At 39.5% G+C, this 21,277-nt stretch overlaps 1 protein-coding gene across 1 annotated transcript in view; it reads right to left on the minus strand.

Annotated features, from left to right (window-relative positions):
* ALK (ALK receptor tyrosine kinase) overlaps positions 1-21,277 on the minus strand; it is a 678,620-nt gene that overhangs the window by 429,103 nt on the left and 228,240 nt on the right. The window lies entirely within an intron of this gene.

Consider the following 21,277-nt stretch of genomic DNA (forward strand, 5'->3'; position numbering starts at 1 on the left):
ACAAGCAGAGTCAGTGCTCTAGGAAGCTGCTTTGGGTCTTCCAAATCTAGCATGCCTTCCAACAATTATTTCAAGAGAAATAAGGATGGAGAGAATCTATGGAAAACAAAAGGTTGGGTCATGATGTTCTGTACAGGGAAACAATGAATATGAAAATTGCAACTGGAGATCACCCACTGAAATTAAGAGTCAGAGATAAGTGGTGTTATGAGTCCTGAGTTGTTTTATTAGATGGTAGAAAATTACAGGAAGTGATATGTTTTGAGGACAAAAAATTTAAAGGTCTAATGTAACTCTCCAGGCATATTAAAAGACATTATTTCCATATTCTTCTTGGATAATCAATCATGCCATAGCAAATTAAGAGTTCTTATTTTTAGCCCTATTAGCTACACAATGATAATGAAAATTGATTACAGTCACATTCTACTCCTTAAGACACTGTCAGTAAATGAACTGAAATGCCCCAGAATCAATCCATTTAAAAAATATACCAAAGGTTGCAAAAAAGAAAGCCCTCATCAATTACTCTGACATCTGTTAATAAAGAATAGATGATAAACTGGCAGCTTCTGTCATTGCTAGCTTACTGTAGGCCAATAAAACAAGTTATTTTGTTCCACCAACTAGAGACATCTTCAGGAAGCTTAATGGATCTGGGCTGCTGAAGACCATATATTGGTTTCCAGAAATAGTATTCATAGAAATGTTCAAAAATACTAAAAGGAATGTGCAAAAACTAAAGAGAACAGCCAAGTTTTTCTCTGATTTATCAACCTTCAAACTCTAAGGGGGTTCTCTGTGTCTAGATTATAGAAAAGCCATCTCAGGATTCTCTTTCAGGTGAGAAAGTGGCAACTTTGGAGTACTGTAGGAGAAACTGGGAACTGCACATTTTGTGGGCCTAATTGAGTGGTTTTGAGCTTCAGGGTTTTGGAAAGATATCAAGATGTCCAATGGAATAGTGAGTGATATATGCCAGCTCCCCATAGTGTTTCTACAAGCTGATCTCCTGGGTTCTTGAAAAGATACTGAACATAGTATCTTAGGGGATCCACACTAATACTAAAATCTTTCCAACAACAGATTCCAGGAGGAACTCATTGAGTCCTTCCTCTGGTTATTCTGAGCTGTGTTCCTGGAGGCCTGGAAGGGCTCAGTAATGACCACATAGGACAAGAAGACAGTTCTCTGGGTTCTAGGCCCGTGATCTCTGGACTCTATCATCCTCACCTTGTGTTGTAAAGTCTCAACTTCTTTCAGAGAGCAAGATCATTAAAAAACAAGCTCACAAACATGCATTGCTTTTGAACAATTATAAACTAGTCTAGATACTCTTTGTAAGACAAATTGAAAATATAAAGATTCGTTTCTCTTTTCTGAGGGATTGAGCTTAAATAACTTGGAAAAATGCTGGATTAAATCTCAAGTTTCTCAATACTTCTTGCATTTCTCTACTGACTGGCATAAGATAGCTGGATACTGGGTTAAAAGGGTTGACTCTCCATTCTGTCAAACGCCTATATCTATACCTACACTGACATCTATCTATCTGTAGGCTTCTTCTTCCAAGAATATATAATTCTGCCTGAGGGTCAAAAGCATATGTGTATATACAAATTCAAATGCACAGAGGAGGTATGACAGAAATTTTTGAGGTGATAGAATATATTTTTCATGATTGTGGTGGTGGTTTCATGCCTGTGTGTGTTTATCAAAACTCATGGGACTGCATACAACAAACAGTGAATTTTACAAATGTAAATTTGTACATTAAACTCTTCAATAAATCCCAGTGGTGTTGTTGTGGAGACTAAAGGTGTCTTTAAAACTGATACGCACATTCTGAAGTACACTGAAAATAGGGATGAAAATGGCAGAGCACCAGCCAAAGGAGGCGGGCAAAGAGGCCAGGAGACACAAACATGAACAATCAGAATTACTCTCTTCCCAACAAATACCCAGGTCAACAAACTAGCTCTGTTGTCAAGAAAAAAAAACAAAAAACCCTCAAGTAGGTATGTTTGAAAGTCACATCTGAAAGAGACCTTGAAGAACGGATGGAGATTGTTGGGGGTGGAGAGAAACTCCTCCCAGCAAGACAATGAAAGATGACAAGTCAGGTCACGGTGGCTGAAGAGGAGACAATGATTTGTTGTCTAACTCTCCAGCCACGATGGGCCTATAACTAATGAGGTTATTCTGGTTACAAAGGAAGCATTCAGCCCCCTAATGAAAAACTCTTTGGCGACTGGTGTTAGGGAAAGAAAAAACAAACCAGCAGCTTATTATTAGTTCCGCAGCAAGTTAATTAATTTTTGCCAGTCACTTCAGGTCACTTGCAGGCCAGAGTATCTGTCTCACTCAACTGAACAGCTGGAGGGATGGTGGGCGTGTCTCCAGGCCACGCCTTTGTCCATGGTTCAGGGGGTGGGGCCAAATACCAGGCTGAAAAAATATGAGCTTCTGGTGCTCTTTCTGCTCCTTTCCCCCCATGATCCACTCAAGCCAGGCCAAAGAACTGCAATGCCATGAGATATAAAGGAAACCCAAATACTTAGGATGAAGTTATTTCTGCCTCTGTGCATCATTCACAGGAGCATCAGAGTGCTCTTGCGCAGTGAACACTGTAGCAGCCTGCAGCAGTCTGGGTCCAGCCCACAGGCCCACCTCTCCCACTGAAGAGCTCTGGAGACATGAAAAGGTTGTTAAACTTCTCCAGGCTTCCTGCAGCTCACTTGAACTGCCTACCTGCATGGAGAGACACTCATTTGGCATCTCTCCTATTGTTAGGAAGTTTGAGTCAATAAATATTTATCCTTTCCCAGAGAAATGTCAAGCACTGGCCAGACACTACTGACCACTCTTTCAGAAAGCCATCAGCATAAGGCCTGGTAGAGCCCCTCTTCAGAGATGGGAGCACCACAGCTAAGAAAGGGCTCAAATAAAACACCTATGTATTTGTACATAGAGGTTGCCTTGGCCTCAAAATGTACTAGCATTTCTTCTAAAGATGTGTAATATGCAAGCACAATGAATGCCATTTTGTTTTGCATGCACATTCACGCTAATATATTTACTTTCTAGCGTGGATTAAGTGATACAAATTTTCTTAATTATGTGTGTTGCATAACATATAATACACATATATAATATTTATTACATACTCACCCTCAGAAAAGACCAAGGTAAAGAGGCTCATAAACCACACTGAAGCAGGGACAGTAAGTTTAATCCCCTCTTTGAGCCAATTTAAGCTACTGTTCAGCTGCTGTGGTTTTTAAAGCATATTTTATTCCAAATTATAAAGTTTTCAGCAAAAAAGAAAAGAAAACTGGGGAGGGGCTCATTATCTCTAGCCACCACATACATCTTACTGGGCTTTCAGAATTGTCTTCCCTCCACCTCCTCCTGAAGAAGAGACTATGAAGTTAAAGCCCTAGGTTTAATGCCTAGCCAGATGCTCATGAACTGCAGCTTCCTCTCCTCCCCCCTCCCCCCTCCCCCCCATGCACATTCACCAGCAAGCCTGCCGCAGGTAGTTAACAGGAATGATTGGGATCCTCTAAACCCATTCAAACAAAAGAATTAGGATCTGATAGGGAGATTTGCTGTCTCACCGGGCACAATGCTACTTAATGAAATAAGCATTGCATTTATAGATAGCACTTCATGTTCTGTGACAAACTATCAGTCCCAGGTAGGCAAGTATGTGTGACTAACATTACTAATCCCAGAGTGGGCTCCTCCGCCCTGGGAGAGTAAGCTGAGGAGATGGATTGGGGTCCCCACTGTGAGCTGTTGGCTGCTATGATTTAAGCAGCGCCCAGGACCTGGACTGCTCACAAAAGCTTGCCACACACTTTACGTGAGCAGCCCCTTGAGGAGGGCGAGATAGCCTGGCTGTTGGGTTATACGTCAGGAGGCTGAAAGTTCAGAGAGATGAGGGGAGTGACCTCAGCTCTCAGGGCTGAGACTAGACCCAAGATGTTACAAAAGCAAGCAAACAACCTCTACCAGCCTACCAGCAAACACCAACCCATCTTCACATTTATAATATCTGTCCTCAGGGACTAGGCATTTCTGACCATCCACCCTGACTCAAGATCCATTTGGAAGTAGATGAGAATGTTAGTTTTTAAAAATGTAATTTATGTAGGTATGTATGTATGACCATGTGTATGTATCTATTTTGGGGGGGAGTCTTGATCTTCATAAAATATTTAACAAAAGCAATTAATCAGTCTCTTGGAATATTATTCCTCCCTCCTTCCTCTTGCTACCTGTGCTCTTTACATTCTTTCCCATCTTCTCACTTTGTCTCATCTCTTCTCTCCTCTACTCTGTCTCCCTTTTCCTTGCCCTAATATAGCCCCTTTTTACAGATCCTCATTTTCTGTATTATTAACTAGAATACTAGAATATATCTTTTGAAAAGATCAACACTCCTATTCAGAGGCATCATAAATACACAGCCCTTTAATATATACAATTTTGGAAGGAAGCCTTGACCTTAGCAGGCAAGTCCCTGATGTGCTGTGGAGAATGGAGGTATTGAGAGTCAGCCCAGAATGGTCCCTCTGGGGCCCAGGGCCCAGCCAGAGCTCCACACCCCCAGACCGCCAGACCGCCAGACATGTTTGCTGACTGATTGTGTGATTAAACTCTGGTCCGGAGACATTATAGCAGCTGAATAAGGAAAGTACGTGGACTGACTAGGAACACAGACCAAAGAGCATTTTCAAGCTTGACTCATCTGTGCCCAATTTGTTCAGAGGAATTGGAAACAAACAGCCCAGGAAGAGTGGGCAAGGCAGGTCTCAGCTGCTCCCTCTAGAGGCCACTGTCAGCTGAAAGTCACCCGTGGGAGCGGGGCCTCACCCTGGATGCCAGCCACTAGGCTCTGCCAACCCTCAGAGCAATGCTTCATGCTGCCCCCTCTGTCCTTTCCAAGGGAGGGAGTGTGATGACGAAGGAAGGAAGGAAACACAGGAGGAAGTGAGGGTGAATGGGAAATGAAGGCCCTCAGGAGAAGATTGGAGAGAAGAAAAGGAGGAGAAATAAATAGGGCCAAAGGGAGGGCAGAGGGAGGGCGAAATGGGGTGGTAGGAAGGGCGGGCAGAGCAGCAGGCAGGAAGCCAGAGAAGGCTGGAACTCTCCTTTCAGTCAAGAGTGTGCACAGCTATACCAGAGTCCACTGATTTCTTCTCTTTGGGATCTTCTCCATTTCCATTATGTTCTTCTGGTATATCTTCTTTTTTTTAATTTTAAAATCAGTTAATTAACATATAGTGTATTATTAGTTTCAGGGGTAGAATTTAGTGATACATCAGTTGCCTACAACACCCAGTGCTCATTACATCACGTGCCCTCCTTCATGCCCCATCACCCAGTGACCCCCTCCCCCCCACCTCCCTTCCAGCAACCCCGTTTGTTTCCTAGAGTTAAGAGGCTCTTATGGTTTGTCTTGCTCTCTGATTTTATCTTATTTTATTTTTCCCTCCCTTCCCCTATGTTCCTCTGTCTTGTTTCTTAAATTCCACATACGATACTTGTCTTTCTCTGACTGCCTTATTTCACAAATGTTCCGTATTTCTTGTCTCTTTCTGAATGTGATTACACAGCCCTCCCCTGCATCCCCCCACCCTGAAGTACTGTGTTTAGGTAGAAAGACCTAGAGGCATGAGACCACAGGTTGCCCTAATGGAAACTGTGGTGCTCGCCCTCCTTCTCATCTGCTTGACTTCTCCCCGGAAGTGCTCATGTGGGATATCTTCCTGTGCAGTCAAAGCAGTTACTGCGGCTCTGCTCCTCTCAGGTCCATGCAACATAGTTATGAAAAGCAAGGGAAGACACCAACATTTATTGAGTATTAAGCATGGTTCTAGGGATTTTATATATACATTGGCTCATTTAAATCTCATCATAGCTCTATAAAAAAGTATTATTATTCCTAATTAATAGATGATAAAGTAATTTTGCACTGATGCTGTGATTTGGGGCATATGCCCCAGACTCACCACATGGGTCTCATTATATTTTTGTTAAATGAATAAATAAATGTTTCCACTTTTGCAGTTGAGATAAGAAATAGCTTATGGCAGGCAATGTCATGAGGACACACGAGTGTGAAATACCTCTGAATGTGAAGAAGAGAAAGAACAATGATTGTTTAGGTTTTATAGGTGCTGTTCTAAGGCCTTGCCATGTATTAATCATTTAGTCCTCACAAAAATCCTACAAGGTATGACTATTTGCATTGTGTAAATGAGAATAAAGTAACTTTCCCAAGGTTATATGGCTAATAAATATGAAGCCAAGGTCTGACCTCAAGCATCCTGACTCTGCGGTCCTGGTAACCTGTATATTTCACTTGCACATGACTGAAATGGCTGGTCTGCATCCCTCAGAACCTAAATAGCAGAAAACTGCAATTCGACAGAGGTCAATGTAATAAATGTCTCATCTGCTGAGCTCCACATATTTAGCAAATTTCATACTTTTTTGTTTTTTAAGTAATCTCTAGACCCAACGTGGGGCTCAAACTCATGACCCTGAGATCAAGAGTCACATGCTCCACTGACTGAGCCAGCCAGGTGCCCCACACCGTGTCTTTCACTGATACCTTGTTTATGCCTATGTAACTCAAAAGTCTACTAGCGTCTGCCTCCCTGCCCTTTGAAGTCTAGAGATGAGCTTGAACTTCTAATTCTAAACATTGTGGAAGTCTAAAATTCTCATTAAGATTTCTAAAATTCCCAGGTACTCGTGGCCATTTCTAGCTCCAGACTCACAGACTCATTTGTGCCAGTGTCATGTCTGTTTCATAACAGGTGGGCCCTGAAGAGAAGCTTGACCCCTGCCTGGAGTTCCATCGAAAAGATCACTTACACAAGGCAATTTATGTGTTTACTACAAGGTTTGTGGGAGGGGAATAGCAGTAAACACAGAGAAAGAATTTACATCGAAGGAATGCACACAGCCTCAAAGTGAACATTAGGCTCCCAAGCTCCTACAGTTCTTCAACCATCCCTCCAGTGAGGAACTGTCGAAGATGGATTCACTGGGCCTCTCATTATTTTCATGCAGAACATATGGGCATTTATAACTTCAGATCTGCTATCTACCCCTGAAGCAATTCATATGAAGATATTTTTCTAAATAAGGACAGTTTCTTCCCAAGAGGAATTTATGTGCCAGTTTTTATAATATAGTTTTTAACCCTTACGACATGTTTGTGACTTATCACTTTGACAGAAGTATAAGCTCCTTAGGACAAGTACCATATCTTAGACAGCTATGTATTTCCCACCAGGCCTAATCAAGTGCCCAGTAGATACTAGGTGCTTAAGGGCTGTTTGATGATTAATAAGAAACCACAGCTTTGTACATTCATTCATCAACTCTTAGGAAGTTTGGCTGTTAGAATAATACTCTCTCCACAGAACACATTCTCTGAACAACACTGACTTTCTGTAAACCCATGCACAACTACCACTGTATTTCCTTAAAGGGCAATTCATAAATCAGAGCAGACTAAACCGTGGACCTAATTTCCCCATTGAAACTCATAATGTTCATCTTTCCGAGGAACTGTAAAACATGATTCCAAAATGACCTTGTGATTATGTCATGGGGACACTGAAAAAAGTTTAAGTAAAAATGTCTTGATTATGCTGGCACAAAATTCTTTCATGAAGCCATGCTCTTCTTAATCACTTGAGGTGAGTCAAAGTAAACATAATCAGTCAAAGCTTTAAAGGAAGAGGTTGAAAGAAAATTCTTGGTCCAAAATGATTGCTTTCCCTCCCTTTCTCCTTCCCATTGTCCTCCTTCACTCCCTCCCCCATTCTCTCAGCAACTCGTAACCCAAGACAGAACATGAGCAGTGATGACATCCATGCGATCCTGGAGCCACTTTCCTCCACTGAGTTTAACTTCATGAGGACCATTTCAGGAGGGCTGGGTTGTATTTGGGGGGACTCACAGCTGTGTCAGGTACCTAGGACCATTGAGTATCTTCTCATAAGAGCTTTCAGTGAATCAGACAATATCTTTTATTTTTCTTCATTCAATTATTTTTCATTCTTTTTTGTTTAATATGTTTAAAGGAAAGCGTAGGACAAAATCTAACTTTGGACATGAGGGGTTGTGAAAGTTTAGATGTGGTTCCATGTTATGGCAGAGAGTTCACAGCAAACAGGTCTGGTCTCTAACCTGGTATGTTTCAGGTCAAGGTATTTATAATGCTTCTTTCTCCCGTTTGTCTATACGCCAATTAGAAAAACAATGAAATATCTGGCTCCCTGCTGAACACACTTGAGAAGGACTTTTGAAAATGGTTCTTTGTTACACTGAACCAATAAAATGAAGGGGAAAGAGAGGAGGCTAGTATCTCCAGGAACTGCCTTGTTTTCTTGGTTTCTCGTTTACTTCTTCCTGATAAGTATAGGTTTTCCTATTCTCCCCCAGGTGAAACTTCCAGAAATGTTTCTCCCACAAACAGTGCTCCTACTGTCAAGTGTTTCTGAATGCTGGGAGAGAGAGCTCAGGGTCAGCCTAATAAGACTTTGCTTTTACAGGCAAAGACAGCAATGATGAGAATGGCCTGCCATAGTGGAGACACTTGATTTGCCTAAGTCCAGAGAAACTTTCTGTAGGATGATAAAAAACCAACCTTACAATCTGCGATTTCTGCGTCTAAGCTCCATTTCTCAGATACTGGCATTGCTAAATATCCAGTTGCCGAAACTATACAATTAAACAAATGCTGATTCTCTTTTCTTCAGCCCCCAAGACTGATTTCATATTGACAGCCTAATTTCTACTCCCAGGGTGACGGCCCCGGTTTGGGTCTTCGGCACTTGAGCAGCCTCTTCCCTGGCCTTGTTTTGGCCACTCTTTCCTCATATTCTTCCTCCACCACTATCAGAATGGTCTTGGTAAAACAAGATCTGGCTAAGTTACCCCTCTGTTTATGAGCCCACTCATGTCCTCCTATGGTCCGCCTTATAAAGTCTGGATTCCTTAATGTGACTTTTAAGGTCTCTCTTCACAAGCTGGCTTAAACCTGTCTTTCCAGCCTCATGTCCCACCACAACCCCTACCACTTCACCCCTTGTCCCCCACCATTGGCAGCTGCAGCATCGTAGCTTCGGCTGTTGAATTCTACTCTGTGCTCTCCACAGGGCTATGTTCTATACAGACAACACTGCATCCTCACGACACCACTTAGGGCTGATACAATGACTATTATAGTTTTACAGGTCATTTACAGAGGTTCAGTAACTTGTTCCAGTTTGCTCACTAGTCTCCATCCTCTGGCTGGATTGTTCTTTCCTTCCCCATCCTATACAAAAACTCTACCCTTCCTTTAAGCCCCTGGCCAAATATCACCCCCTCTTTGAAGCGGGCCTCGGCATCCCCTGGCTCTCCCAAACTCCTCTTCTCTCCCATCTAATGCTACTCTCAGTCTCTTCTGTTTTTCCATAGAATGTTGTTTAAGCTGGAACACAGCAATGATCCCTACCAGTTCAATGTGCCTATTACCTACACTAAATCAGGAGCTGTATGTCCTATGTATTTAGGACATCTCTTATCTTTTATGTCTACCATGGGCCTGGCACATAGTAGGTAACGAGTAGTTAATTACAGGGTTGAGTGTTGGGCTCCAAAGTGCTGGAGGGCTCCCAGGCATTGGAGGTTGCGAGGGGGCCTATGCGGGCTAAGGGCATGATGACGAGAATAGGTGGGACTGTGGACCAAGGTGATTACACCCACCTCCTCATTCCGAATTAGAGTCCCAGTTCATTTGGGACCACATGATATTGTTTGCATCCATACGGCTTCTCTTGGGACCCAGAAGGAAGCTAGGAAGCTATTCCTGGGACTGGAAACCAGGTAGACTTGCGGGCTCTTACAGGATTTTTCATTAAAGCACACAGATAAGCTATACTATGAATTTCACTCACGTAAGAGCAGCCTCCTCTTCTTCCTGAGAAGTAATGAAATAATTAAATAGAACTGACCCCTGACCTGAACCTCCCTGCCCCACATCTCCCCACCATGATGCATCGCCGCTTCTCATTCCCTTCTGCTGTCTTGCCACCGTGCTGAAGTTCACGCAACAGTGCTCATCTCTAGGCCATTTTCAATTAATTTCCTGAGTAAAATTTCATGAGACACTATCAAACCTTTTGCTAAAATAAAGATATATTACATCTACTCTATTCCCTTAGTCTACTAATCAAAAAAGCAATCAACTTTGTCTGGCATGATTTGTTCTTTTCAAACCCATAATGCTTATTGGTCATAATTCCATTATCCTAGATAGTATTTTTTTCCTCTTAATATTTGTTCCACTATTTTAACAGGAATTGAATTACTAGATGGTCATTTCTAGGATTCCTTTTTCCACGACTGCTTTGAAAGTTTCCTACCTAATTTGATACTATCAACAGAACGGTATTTCCTTATTCTGTCGAATCATAGAAGAATAGGAAAGGGGCTGCCGGGAGTCACTTGGTCAGTGTCCTTGCTTCTTCTAAAGGCTCCATCACCTTACTGAACCATTTCAGACCATTATCCACTCTCAGTGTCTCCCCTAACAGGAAAGCCTGAGACTTCTTTTGATAACTGACTCAGTGATCCACGACATTATGCTTAGGAAGCACTTGCTATTTTCTCATCTGAAGGGCGATGGTATGATGGAGAAGGCACAGATCTGAGTTCAAATCCTAAACATGCCATTTACTAGCTGTATGACTTTAAATAAGTCACCCTATTTCTTTTCTTTTTAAGGGAAAGCAAATAGGGGTTTTTAAATAAAAACATTTTAAAATGTTATATTTATTCTCTTTAGTTTTTTCCCCTATTTATTTATTTGTTTATTTATTTATTTATTTATTTTTGATGTAGTATTCATGATTCATTGTTTGCATATAACACCCAGTGCTCCATTCAATGCGTGCCCTCTTTAATACCTACCACCAGGCTAACCCATCCCCCCACCCTCCTCTCCTCTAGAACCCTCAGTTTGTTTCTCAGGGTCCATAGTCTCTCATGGTGCGCCTACCCCTCCGATTTTCCCCCCTTCGTTTTTCCTTTCCTACTATCTTTTTTTTTAACATATAATGTATTATTTGTTTCAGAGGTACAGGTCTGTGATTCATCAGTCTTACACAATTCACAGCGCTCACCATAGCACATACCCTCCCCAATGTCTATCACTATTTTCTTTAGTTTTTAATTACAAAAGAAATATGTGAAAATATTCTACTGATAAAAAAGTATATTCTCCCCTTGGTTCTCCAACCAAAATTTCATTCTCCAGAAGTAACTGGTGCTCTGTCAGAATGGCTAAAATTAACAAGTCAGGAAATGACAGATGTTGGCGGGGATGCGGAGAAAGGGGAACCCTCCTACACTGTTGGTGGGAATGCAAGCTGGTGCAACCCCTCTGGAAAACAGTATGGAGGTTCCTCAAACAGTTGAAAATAGAGCTACCATACGATCCAGCTATTGCACTACTGGGTATTTACCCCAAAGATACAAATGTAGGGATCCGAAGGGGTACGTGCACCCCAATGTTTATAGCAGCAGTGTCCACAATAGCCAAACTGTGGAAAGAGCCAAGATGTTCATCGACAGATGAATGGATAAAGAAGAGGTGGTATATATACACAATGGAATATTATGCAGCCATCAAAAGGAATGAGATCTTGCCATTTGCAATGACGTGGATGGAACTGGAGGGTGTTATGCTGAGTGAAATAAGTCAATCAGAAAAAGACATGTATCATATGACCTCACTGATATGAGGAATTCTTAATCTCAGGAAACAAGATGAGTGTTGCTGGAGTGGTGGGGGTTGGGAGGGATGGGGTGGCTGGGTGATAGACATTGGGGAGGGTATGTGCTATGGTGAGCGCTGTGAATTGTACAAGACTGATGAATCACGGATCTGTACTTCTGAAACAAATAATGCAAGATATGTTAAGAAAAAAAAAAGAAGAAGAGAGCAGGAGGGGAAGAATGAAGGGGAGTTAGTCGGAGGGGGAGATGAACCATGAGAGACTATGGACTCTGAAAAACAAACTGAGGGTTCTAGAGGGGAGGGGGGTGAGGGGATGGGTTAGCCTGGTGATGGGTATTAAAGAGGGCACGTTCTGCGTGGAGCACTGGGTGTTACGCACAAACAATGAATCATGGAACACTACATCAAAAACTAATGATGTAATGTATGGTGATTAACATAACAATAAAAAAATTATTAAAAAAAAAGAAGTAACTGGTGATGATGTTTTGATCTATTTGCTTCCAGAACATTTTCCATATCTAAATAAACACATACAAACCAAAATGAGGCCATAACATGCAAATTGTCTAACCTACATTTTTCATTTGACTATATATCAATAGCATTCCGTGTTAGTATATAAGTCTATGAATCTACCCAAATTTTTTTCATAATATGTATGTATTACTTTTGTAATTAAATTCTAGTTAATTTGGCCAGTCCCTGTTAGTGGACATTTAAAGTAGTTTGCATTTTTTTCCTATTCCAAACAATGCCAACAATAATCATGTTTAAACATTAATGAAAATCAAGAGAGAGAAGGAGTGAGAGCTCTAAGACTATGAAAGTTGCCCCTTAAAGGCAGACTGTTTCTCCCTCTTTCTCTCCCCAAGCCTCCCCTACCAGCAGAACTTGATGGAACAGGAACACAGCGGAGGCCCCATCCCTCCGAATGAAGAGATGGCCCAGAGGAGTACCTTTCACTCACTCAGTGTGATTTTCTAAAACCTACTTGGACAGTGCAAGCTGGAGCCTGAGTGTCCTAGGGCAAGTTCTTCACCTTCTCCAGAGCTCAGCTTGTTTATTTACAAAATGGTAATAACTTTTTTTTTTTTTAGTTTTTATTTAACTCCCATTAGTTAACATACAGTGGTAATATTAGTTTCAGGTATACAATATAGTGACTCGACACCCATACATCACCTGGGGCTCATCACAAGTGCCCTCCTTAATCCCTAACACCTGTATCACCCATCCCCCCACACACCACCCCTCTGATGACCATCAGTGTGTTCTCTATGGTTAAGAGTCTGTTTCTTGGTTTGCCTCTCTCTCCCTCTTCTTTTTTCCCCTTTGCTCATTTGTTTTGTTTCTTAAATTCCACATATGAGTGAAATCATATGGTATTTGTCTTTCTCTGACTTATTTTGCCTGGCATAATACTCTCTAGCTCCATTCACGTCATTGCAAATGGCAAGATTACATTCTTTTTGATGGATGAGTAATATTCCATTGTCACATATACATATACATATGTATATATGACATCTTCTTTATCCATTCATCTGTCGATGGACACTGGGGCTGTTTCCATAATTTGGCTATTGTAGATAACGCTGTTATAAACATCAGGTGCATGTGCCCTTTCGAATCAGTATTTTGGATCATAGCTATCACTGTCATTTACTGAGTACCTACTACATGCCAAACACTGTGCCAAAGACAGCTGTAGTGCATTATCTTAATTCTCACTAAATTCCTTGATAGGAAGATATGACTCTCAATTTTAATTGCATTTTTAAGTCATTACTGAATTATAAGAATTATTTATATATTCAGGATACAAGTCCTTTATATGATATGTGACTGCAAATATTTTCTCCCAGTCTGTGGCTTCTTCTTTCATTTTTCTCAATGATGTCTTTTAGCAGAAAAGTTTAGAGTTTTAATGAAATCCAATTCATCAATTCTTCTTTTATTTATTGTGATTTTAGTATCATATCTAAGAATTATTTTCCCAACCAAAGCCACAAAGATTTTCTCCTCTATATTTTTCTAGAAACTGTATAGTTTTAGCTCTTACATTTAGGTTATGATTCATTTTGAGTTAATTTTTTGTATAGAGTGTGGAGTAAGGGTCTAAGTTTAGTTTTTGTGTATATGGATATCCAATTATCCCAGCACTATTTGCTGAAAGACTCTTTTTTCCCCCATTGAATTGTCTAGGCACCTTTGTTAAAAATCAACTGCTCATAAATGTAAGGATTTATTTCTGTACTCTCCATTCTGTTCCACCGATGTATATGCCTTTCCTTGCCCCAATATTACATCATGTTTCTTAATTTGGCTTTATACTAAGTTCTGAAATCAGATAGCAGAAGTCCTCTAAATTTTTCCTTTTTTTCCCCTCCTTTAAAAATTGTCTTATCTATTCTAGGTCCTTTGCATTTTTATATCAATTTTAGGCTACCAAAAAAGAAAAAAAAAAAGAGGCAGGTAGGACTTTGACAGGGATTGCATTGACTTTACAGATCATTTTGGTGAGAAATGCCATCTCAACACTATTGAGTTTTTCAAACCATGAAAATCTAGTGTCTCTCTTTTTGTTTATACTATCCTTGATTTCTTTCAGCAATATCCTGTATTTTTAGTGTGAAAGGCTGGCCCTTCCTTTGTTAAATTTAGTCCTGAGTATTTTCTTCTTTTTTATTCTTTGTCATTTGAATTGTTTTCTTAATTCCCTTCTGAGAATTTTATTTTTGTTTGTTGTTATACAATAAATATAATTGATTTTTATATTGATTTTGTATCCTGTAATCTTGCTAAATTCGTTTATTTGTTCTATTACTTCTTGTTTTTGTGAATTCTTTTAGATTTTCTAAATAAAAGATTATGTTACCTGCTAATAAAGAAAATTACACATTTTCCTTTTCAAGCTGTATACCTCTCACTTCTCCCTCCTTCCTCCCCCTTTCCTCCCTTCATTCCTTCATCTTTCTTTTTTTCTTTTCTTTATTGTACTGACTAGGTACAATGTTGTACAGAAGTAATGAAAGCAGACTTCCTTACCTTGTTCCCAATCTTGGGGGAAAGCTTTCAGTCTTTTATCACCTATGTTGTTAGGTATGGATTTTTCCATAGATACTGTTTATCAGGTTTAGGAAATACCCTTTTTTCCTTGTTTGTAGAGAGATTTTATCATGAATGGATGTTGGATTTTGTCAAATGCCTTTTCTGTGTCTACTGAGGTCATCATATGATTTATGTCCTTTATCTTATTAATATGGTGTAGGTATTATTCTTACTGATTGCTTTGTGGATGTTAAGCTAACTTTGCATTCCTGGATAAATTCCAGTTGATCACAGCGTCATCCTTTTCATTTGTTGCTGAATTTTGTTTGTTAATGTCTTGTTATGGACTTCTGTATCTATGTTCATGAGGGATATTGGTAGATGGCTTTCTTTCCTTGTGATGTCTTATTCTGGCTTTAGTTTCAGGGAAAAGTGAGTGGCCTCACAGAATGAGTTAGGGTGTACATTCCTCTATTTTCTTAAAGAGTATATGAGGAATTGGTATTATTTGTTTTTTAAATATTTGATATAATTCACCAGTGAAGACATCTGGGTTTGAGCTTTTCTTTGTGGGAAGATTTTTAATTACAAATTCAAGTTATTTGCTTGTTAAAGGTCTGTTCAAATTCTTCTAATTCTTCTAGAAGTAGTTCTGGTAATTTGTATCTTTCTAAGAATTTGTCCATTTTATCTAAGTTGTCTAATTTATTGGCAAAAACATATCTATAATATTTCCTCATAATCATTTAATTTCTTTGGAGTCAGTAGTGACATTCCCTTTTTCACTCCTGATTTTGGTTGTGTCTACTCTCTTTTTCCCCCTTGGTTCATTTATTTAAAGGTTTGTCAATTTTGTGGCTCTTTTCCAAGAACCAACTTTTGGTTTCATTGATACTCGCTATTGTTTTCTGTATCGTTGATTTCTATTCTAATCTTTATTTCTTTTCTTTTGCAGGGTTTGGGTTCTCTTTCCTTTTTTTTTTTTAAGTTTCTTAAAATGGAAGCTTAGGTTATGAATTTGAGACTTTCCTTCTTTTCTACTATGGGCATTTAAAGCTATACATTTCTCTCTTAGCATTTTTTTTTTTTTAGTTTTATCCCATTAATTTTAACATGTTTCATTTATTTTTAAAGATTTTATTTATTTATTTGACAGAGAGAGACACAGCAAGAGAGGGAGCACAAGCAGGGGGAGTGGGAGAGGGAGAAGCAGGCTTCCTGCTGAGCCAGGAGCCCGATGTGGGGCTCGATCCCAGGACCCTGGGATCATGACCTGAGGTGAAGGCAGATGCTTAACAACTAAGCCACCCAGGCGCCCTTAACATGTTTCATTTTAATTTTTGTTTGATTAAGCTATATCCTTCCTTCTCTCCTCTCCTCTCCTTTCTCCTCCCTTTCTTTTTCTTTTTCTTTCTTTTCTTTTCTTTCTTTCTTTCTTTCTCTTTTCTTTCTTTCTTTCTTTCTTTCTTTCTTTCTTTTCTTTCTCTTTCTTCCTTCCTTCCTTCCTTCTTTCTCTCTCTCTTTCTTTCTTTCTTTCTTTCTTTCCTTTCTTTCTTTTTCTCTTTCCCTCCTTCCTTCCTTCCTTTCTCTCTTTTCTTCTTTTTCTTTTAGTAGGCTCCATGCCCACATGGGGCTTGAACTCACAACCTTGAGCTCAAGACCTGAGCTAAAATCAAGAGTCAGATGCTTAACTGACTGAGCCACCCAGGCACCCCATGGTTAAACTATTTTTCTAATTTTCCTTGTGATTTTTTTTTTACACCTGTATTATTTTATTTCAAAATATTTGTGGATTCCCCAGATTTCTTTCTGTTGTCAGCTTCTAAGGTATTCCATTGTGGTCAGAGAACATGTTTTGTATGGATTTCAATCCTTGTAAGTTGACAGAGACTTGTTCTATGGCCTAGAAGATAGTCTTCTTAAAGAAAGTTCTCTATGCACTTGAAAGGAATGTGTATTCTATAGTCTTTGGGTAGAATGTCATATATCTGTGAATTAGGTTGGTTCATAGTACTGTTCAAGTCTTCCATATCCTTTTCTGTTTAATTGTTCTACTCATTATTGGGAGTGGTTATTGAAATCTCCAACTATAATTATTAAATTATCTGTTTTTCTTTCAGTTGTGACAGTTTTGCTTTCATGTGTTTTGAAGCTCTGTTGTTAGATGTATATATATTTATAATTGTTATATATTCCTGATAAATTGACTCTTTTATTATTATAAAATGTCGCTCTTTTCCTTAGTAATATTTCTTGTCTTAATGTCCATTTGTCTGATATTAATACAGCCATTCTCTTATGGTTACTGTTTGCATGGTATCTCTTTTTCTATCCTTTTGTTTTTAACCTATTTGTGTCTTTGAATCTAAGATGTGTATCTTAGAAAAAGCATACCATTAGATCTTGTTTTTTATTTGTCTGATGATCTCTGTCTTTTGATTGAATGCTTGGACTATTTACATTTAATATAGTGATTTGATTGGATTTATATTTGTCTTTTGTTATTTGTTTTTTATATGTCTCCTGTTTTTTGGTTCCTTTATTCCTTCCTGACTGCACGTTTCAGTGTATCATTTAAAAACCTCTATTAAGTTTTTTTACATTTTTGGAGTCATTTTCTTAGTGGTCGCTCTATGTTATATGCATCTGAATTTATCACAATCTTCAGATTAATACTAACCTAATTCCAATAAAATATAGAAACTTTGCTCCAATACAGCTCCATCCCATTTCCTACCCTTTGTGCTATTATCATATATATTGCACCTCTATTTGTGTCAACTCAAAAATATGGCTTTATAATTGTGCATGTATATAATATTATGTCTTTCAGAAATGCTAACAAAAGAAATAAGAAAAAATGTGTTTATTGACTATTTTATATTAACCCACATACTTACTATTTCGACTGTTCTTCATTTCTTCCTATGGATACAAGTTATCTCCTGTTTTGATTTCATTTCAGCCTGAAGGACTTATTTTAATATTTATAGTAAGGCAGGTTAGCTGGCAACTTTGGATTTTAATTTTCTACCCTGAAGACTTTTGTTGGTTCTTTTGTTGTTGCTGTTTTGTTTTTCTTAAGTCAGTTTTTTTGTTTAATATCTTGGCTGAGCTATCTCTGGGAAATCTGTCTTCCCCACAATGTGTGACTGCTGATGTCTCTGTTCAGTTTTGTTGTTGTTGCTGTTGTTATTGTCATTGTTTTAAAGTTCTTGCTTTTCTCCCCTTTTTCTTTTATTTATTTATTTAAATTCAATTAGCCAACATATAGTACATCATTATTTTTTTATGTAGTGTTCAATGATTCATTAGCTATGTGTTCTTGCTTTTAATTTTAAGCCTGGCTTCCTAAGCTTCATCCGTGTATAGCTTAGTGGTCTGCAAATATTCGGACAGATGATGTGCTCAAACACCTTGAACCAGTAAAACTTCTGTCTTTTTGCCAGTAGGTCTGTGTGCGGATAAGGGAATGCATTCAATGCTCAGGATGCTGATGTGTCTTCTGCATGTATGTACAGTCTCAGGGTTAGCTAGAAGGCTGTGGCTAGCTTGGACCTTTTCCCATCCCTGCTGGGAATACACATAGTCTCAATCATGAATACACCTGCCCTGACCATGATTGAGCCTCAGGCTAGCTGCATCACAGATTATCAATTTCACCTACAATACTGCTCCAAATCGAGTGAGCCACCTTCCACTGCAGCATAGAAGTTGTTGGTCTTCATGGTGTGCCCTGCTTTTGAGGACTTCTATGTAGACAGAGTTGGGTAGATAGTAGAAGCACCAGGTCAGAATGCCACAGATTCCCACTGTTCTTACCTGGGTCTTATCTGCAACCACACTCTGCTGAGAAGACAGAAGTTCATCATTTTCTTGAGCACAAATGCTTCTCAGACTGTTATATTCATTTGGTCAATTTTTCAGAGCATCCAAATGGTTGTTTTTGTCAATTTTGTCCATCTTTATAGTTGCTTTTTGGGGAAAGAATTTGCCAGTCTCTTCACTTGGCCATGACTGGAAGTCCTGATTTACCTTGCTTCTTTGAGTCTAATTTTATTAGTCTGAAACATGGTCATTCATGTTTCTGAAACTATCTTATGGGGTTATTGTGAGAATCATGTAAGACAATGCATGATAAGTGCTTGGTATAAAGTAAGCCCTTGATAAACATTAACAGGGTCATTATACACAGTTGGGTGATTTGTACCCTGCACAAATGTATTGAGTGAGGGGACAAGTGGGGCTGAAATTCAGCTCATGTTCTCTTCTCAAGCTATGAGTTCTAGCACTCACTGCATCTATCCAGAGGAGGCATCTTTTCCTAATTCCTTCACCCAGAGAAGGCAAGTTTTTTTTTCTAATTCACCCAGAAATGCCATATAGGCTAGCTGGTCCCTGAAAATTGATTCCTGTTGCCTTTCCTTCCCTCAATTCTAGACCTTCTAAGTGAAGGCCAAGTCCTTTATCTTGAGCTGGCCCAATAAATAATTCTCACACAAAAGCTCCTTATCAATCTCATGTCCTTTGGTTATTTCTCCCTTATTTTCACGTTATTTTTTTCATTCCCCTTTTCAGATTAAATGGGCTCAGTGACTTTACTCATGCATTTATGGAAGCATGAATTAAAAATAAGTTGTGGACTGCTGCTGCTGCTAGTGGGGATGTTGGGAAGGGTACTGCTAATTAGATTTCTTGCAGAAACTCAATTTCTGAATCCTTCTGAAAGACCCAGGACTCCTTCAGGATCGTTCTTTCACTCCATCTAGGCATCTAGTTTCCTTCTGAAGGACACTGATTTCTTGTCTTGCCTTTGACCCCAGGGATAAAGAAGCCAATGGACTCAGCTTATTTTTCTAGTACATGGGGCTTTTACTTTATTTATTTCCTCATGGAGCAGAGGACCTCAAGAATTTGTCTAAATTTCTTGTTTCTCTAGCAAGCAATGCTTCTCAAATTTGTCCTTACATGTGTGTCATGCAAAAGGCCAACATATCTGGATCTGTCTTTATTGGTAGGTGAAGACTGCTTCTGGTCCATGTGCCAGCCAAGCCTGCTGATCCTGCCTATTCTGCTTCCAGAGTTGTAGATGATAGGAAGGGAGCATTCAGCTTTTGAGAAGAAAGAGAGGGTGAGAACTGAAGAGGACTAGAAGACACAGGATAGGAGAGAAAGGGGAAAGCAAGAGACAAAAAATAAGAGAAAGGAATGAAACATTCGTGTGAGAGCTGGACAATTGTGAGTGACCTCTGGAGAGTTGCCAAGTCAAAAGAATTGAGACTCTGACCTTCTCCAAAATCCTCATTTTGAAAGCATTAATTATTTGGATTGCCCTTTTAAAAAAAAAAATTCTCAATGTTCTTGATCTAACTTACAGTTAGACTTTAAATAGGGAATACTCTGTGTTAAGAGCTTGGACATGGGAGGGATAGCAGCAATTGCACTGAGCTCTCTCACACTCAGCTCCCCGAGTACACATGGCTATGGAATGGATACCTTTTGGGTATAAACACATCATGTTAATAAATGAAGAAAAAAGAATTCTTAGGAGAGGGGGAGTATATAATCCAGTGAATGATATCTTTTTGTTGTTATTGTTGTTGTTATTAGTAGTAGTAGTAGTAGTAGTTTCAGGGGTAGAATTTAGTGACTCCTCAGTTGCATATAACACCCAGTGCTCATTCCATCAAGGGCCCTCCTTAATGCCCATCACCCAGGTACCCCCTCCCCCCACCCATCACCCCTCCAGGAACCCTCAGTTTGTTTCCTATAGGTAAGAGTAGTGACTGATACCTTTTTTTTTTTTTTTATTATTTATTTATTTATTTGAGAGAGAGAGAATGAGAGACAGAGAACATGAGAGGGAAGAGGGTCAGAGAGAGAAGCAGACTCCCCACTGAGCAGGGAGCCCGACGTGGGACTCGATCCTGGGACTCCAGGATCATGACCTGAGCCGAAGGCAGTCGCTTAACCAACTGAGCCACCCGGGCACCCGAGCAGTGACTGATATCTTAATGATACTTTGTATTTGTGTAGCCTAGGCAATATTGAAGATGAGAGTATTTTTTAATACTCATTCCTTTTTAAGAGCATCTTATGCCATTGTTGCAGAAGTGAATTTAATGGCTATCTACTTTATAAGAAGACCAGTCCCATTTGAGGCACTCTCATTTTTGACCACTCATTTCATTTATAAGGAATAAATCATTCCTTATTGCCAGCATAATATCTCAAATGCCCTTTCCATTGCTTCTAGTATAGAGAATGCTGATCACGTCAGAGAGAAGACAGTTGCCAAAGAGAATACAACTGCAGGTCAGGGCACTCCCTAACAGAGACATAGGGAACTGCCACACTGTGCATGTCTGCAACCAGTTTCATTAACAAAATAAACCTGGCATCAAGCAT

The sequence above is a fragment of the Callorhinus ursinus genome, unplaced genomic scaffold (genome assembly GCF_003265705.2).
Source record: "Callorhinus ursinus isolate GAN/ISIS: 27379988/994484 unplaced genomic scaffold, GSC_fseal_2.0 scaffold10, whole genome shotgun sequence".
NCBI lineage: Eukaryota > Metazoa > Chordata > Mammalia > Carnivora > Otariidae > Callorhinus > Callorhinus ursinus.